Source organism: Penaeus vannamei, chromosome 15 (genome assembly GCF_042767895.1).
Source record: "Penaeus vannamei isolate JL-2024 chromosome 15, ASM4276789v1, whole genome shotgun sequence".
Classification (NCBI taxonomy): Eukaryota; Metazoa; Arthropoda; class Malacostraca; order Decapoda; family Penaeidae; genus Penaeus; species Penaeus vannamei.
The window spans coordinates 5,911,521-5,916,168 of NC_091563.1; positions in this window are offsets into that span (position 1 = coordinate 5,911,521).

Sequence of the window (4,648 nt, forward strand, 5' to 3'; positions counted from 1 at the left end):
GGGGTTGGGGAAGGAAGATAGGGAGGTGGAGGAGGAGGGGAAGAGGTAGAAAAGATCAGGGGAGGAGTAGGGAGGGGTGGTGAAGGAGAGGTTGGAGGTTGAAAAAAAAAAAAAAAAAAAAAAAAAAAAAAAAAAAAAAAAAAAAAAAAAAAAAAAAAAAAAAAAAAAAAAAAGGGATGTGAAAGTGAAAGGGGGGATAGGGGAGGAGTTTGAAAAGAAGGAGGTTTAGAAAGAGGAGAGGAGATGCAGGGAGAAAGAGAATCGAAGGAAGAGGATAGGTGGAGAGGGAGGAAGGGGGAAGGAGGAGAAGAGAGAGTTGCAGGAAGAAGGAAGAAAAAGAGGGATCAGGGAGAAATGGGGAGCAGAGGCGGAGAGGGGGAGTAGTAGGAATAGGAATATAGGAAGGAATAGGAGGAAGAACTAGTGAAGCAAGAGAAGGTTGAGGAGTAGGTGGAGGAATAAGATGATTATGATGATAATAAAAATAATGATAAGATCAATAATATTAACAACAATAATAATGATGATAATAATAATGATAGTAAAAACAATAATGATAATATGATAATAACAATAATGATGATAGTAATGATATTGATAATGATGATAATAATGATAATGGTAATAATAATAATAACAATGATAGTAATAACGATAATGATGATAACAATGATCATAGTAATGATAAAATTATAATAAAGATAACAATGTAAATGATGATAATAACAAAAACAATAATAATAATAATAATGATAATAATGATAATTAAAGAAGAACATTAAGATGCTGCTGCTGATGATGATGATAATCATGATAATAATAACAATAATGTTAATAATAATGGTAACAACGTGTGTGCAACAACGTGCGTGTGGTTGTATGTGTGTATGTATGTGTTTGTCTAGATAGATATGCACAGATATACATAGAAACGCAGTTAAAGAGGGAAGGAAAGAGAAGAAGAGAAGGAAAGGATTTATATCCATGAAAATGTGAGAACGAAAAATAAGAAGTTCACCAATGCTCAAACACTGCCTGGTATTTTTCGAGTATTACGGTTCAGTATAAGATTTAGTTGTGCATTTTTTATTCGCATTATTGATTTACGAAATCTCACAGGAGTACACACACACACACACACTCACAGGAGTACACACACACTCACAGGAGTATACACATACACACACACACTCACAGGAGTACACACACACACACACACTCACAGGAGTACACGCATACACACACACACTCACAGGAGCACACACATACACACACACACACACACTCACAGGAGTACACGCATACACACACACACTCACAGGAGTACACACACACACACACACACACACACACACAGGAGTACATACACACACACTCAGTTTGCGAATTTGTATCGTATTCAGAGCACCTTGTCTCAGATCGCGATGTACACACCTGCTCTGTCTGGAAATAAGCTGTACTGTAAATAACGTTAATTTCGGAAGCCATAGACACAAACCCAGTTTTGGAAATAATGGCTCTTTCTCTCTCCTTCCCTCTCTTTTAATCTCTATCTCTCTCTCTCTCTCTCTTTCTCTCTCCTTCCCTCTCTTTTAATCTCTATCTCTCTCTCTCTCTTTCTCTCTCCTTCCCTCTCTTTTAATCTCTATCTCTCTCTCTCTCTTTCTCTCTCTCTCTCTCTCTCTCTCTCTCTCTCTCTCTCTCTTTCTGCCCCCTCTTCTTTCTCCCTCCCTCTCTTGCCCCCCCTTCTCTCTTTGCCTTATTCTCACTCTCTCTCCCTCCTCTCTCTATCTCTCTCCTCTCTCTCTTCATCCCTTCTCTCACTCTCTCTCTGTCTCTTCCCCCTCTCTCATTTTCTCGCCCTCCTTACCTCTCTCTTTCTGTCTCTCATTCATTCTCTCTCTTTCTACTCTTTCTCACTCTCTATCCCTTCTCTCTCTCCCTCCCTCCTTCTCCCCACCCCCTTCTCTCCCTCCCTCCCTCTCTCCCTCCTTTTCTCTCTCTATCTCTCCCCCCCCTCCCCCTCCCGACAAACAACCTTCCACGCTAACTAAGGCATTCAGTCCCTCTGTACTTAATGACCTCGACCAGACAACGGCACTTTCGGGAAGCAGCTGGTTAGTCCTTTGTCAGAGCCGCCTGAAGCTAATGATGAAGCAAGAATTCAAGATGCTTCGTGTGTCTTGTCTCGTGACTTGCAAGACGATGTAGGTCTAGGAGACTTTTTCTTTTTTGGGGGTTTTGTTTTTATTTTTTGTTGTTTACTTCTTGGTCGGTTGTAGTGTTTGATGAGGCTGTTTGTCGGGGTTTGAAATTTTCTCTTTTTTCTGAAATCCGGAAAATAACATGAAAAAAATGCGATTTCTTGAGAAGTGTAACGTCGAATTCATTGATTAATAATAATAACGATAATAATAATAGTAATGGAACAAACACGCCTCCGGAAAATATAATAAAAAATGCGATTTCTTGAGAGGTGTAACGTCGAATTCGTAAATTAATAATAATAATAATAATAAAAATGGAAAAGACACCCCAAATGTCTTCCTGAATACAATGAAACCGCCCCCTCCTCCATCGGCAGATAATAACAGCTTGGCCAAGTACAAACTTTTCAACTATACTTTTCAACTGTGAAATACGATTTTTGGCCGAACTTTGAAATCTTGCTTCGGTACGGATAACAAGATTTAAAGAAAGGAAAGGTTACCTATAAGCATTATTGAAGGGATGTAAGGGAAATGGCATTGAGGATTAGTCATTAAAACTTTCTCTTATAAACTAATTCTCTTTATTAATATATTGATTAATATATTAATATATCTAATCATCATTTGTCATAAAAAAACAATGGATACCAACCGTGAGAATGTTCATTATGACACAACGTTATAACAAAACATTTAGTAACAAGAAACTGAAGAAAAATCCCATTCTTTCAGTCGCTTCGATCCTCCCCGGTAGTGTATTGTAGTCAGAGCACCTTGTCTCAGATCGCGATGCACACACCTGCTCAGTCTGGAAATAATCTGCACTGTAAACGACGTTAATTTCGGAAGCTATAGACACAAACCCAGTTTTAGAAATAATGGTTCTTTCTCTCTCCTTCCCTCTCTTTTAAAATTTCTCTCTCTCTCTTTCTTCCCCCTCCTCTTTCTCTCTCCTACCCTCTCTTTTAATCTCTTTCTCTCCTTTTCTCCCCCCTCCTCTTTCTCTCTCCTCCCCTCTCTTTTAATCTCTCTCTCTCTCTCTCTTTCTCTCTCTCTTCTCCCCCCTCCTCTTTCTCTCTCCTCCCCTCTCTTTTAATCTCTCTCTCTCTCTCCTTTTCTCCCCCCCACCTTCTCTATCTCTTTCTGATAGAGCGACCAGTGTATGAGAAACCTTCCGGCAAAACGACACTAGGCAACGATCCTCTATATTGTGAGCTGAAGTTCTCGGAAGAATCTGAGGAAGGTAGAAGAGGGTCTCGCAATCGACGCGGTCCTTATCAAAACACGTGGTTTTGATAAGGCTTTTATCAGATTCAGAGACACTTCGGACACCTTAAACGGATAGAGAGAGAGAGAGAGAGAGAGAGAGAGAGAGAGAGAGAGAGAGAGAGAGAGGTGGTGGTGGTGGTGAGTGGAATTGGAAAGAGAGAGAGAGAGAGAGAGAGAGAGAGAGAGAGAGAGAGAGAGAGAGAGAGAGAGAGAGAGGGTGGAAAGAGAGAGAGAGGGGAGAGAGAGAGAGAGGCAGAGGGAGAGATAGATAGAGAGATAGATAGATAGATAGATAGATAGATAGATAGATAGATAGATAGATAGAGAGAGAGAGAGAGAGAGAGAGAAGTCTTATATCATATTCAGAGACACTTCGGACACCTAAAACGGATGGCCGGAACGCCAGTCAGCCAATCACCCCCATGGACAACGGTGATTGGCTGACGGGGGCGAGGTGTTCGAAACCTTGCCGAAGCGACGAGGCTGGTGTCTGTTGAGGTCGAGGCTGGTGTCTGTTGAGGTCGAGGCTGGTGTCTGTTGAGGTCGAGGCTGGTGTCTGTTGAGGTCGAGGCTGGTGTCTGTTGAGGTCGAGGCTGGTGTCTGTTGAGGGCGAGGCTGGTGTCCGTTGAAGGCAACTATCTTATCGCACAGAATCAGAAGTACCGCCACGGCTGTCAGGATTTACGCACCTTTCGCCGATGTAGGTAATAATTTACTGGAGTCAACTGAAACCAAATTTTATCTATCTATTTATTTACTTATTTATTTATTATCATTATTTTTTAAATGATTCGGATTCATTCTGGACATGTAACATTAATCTGTCGAGTCAAATTAAGATCCAAATTTAGAAATGGTTAATAACGTGGTTTTCTGATGACCAATTGTATCGTTATTAATGGTATCATTGTCTTTGTATTTATTATCATTGTTATTGATATTATTATCATTATGAATCGGTTATTTAATGTTCAAACGATATAATTTGAATAGCTTAATTTTGTTTCTATATTGAATGAATTATATTTCCTAATCAAGTTGCTTCGCTGTTGTTTCTTGCAAGCATATTTTCCGATAACCATCTCTTTAACGTCACTATCAACTTATTTTTTCTTTTTAAATTGAAGAATATAAGCTTAAACTTCAGTCATCCTCTTTAACGGTTCTTT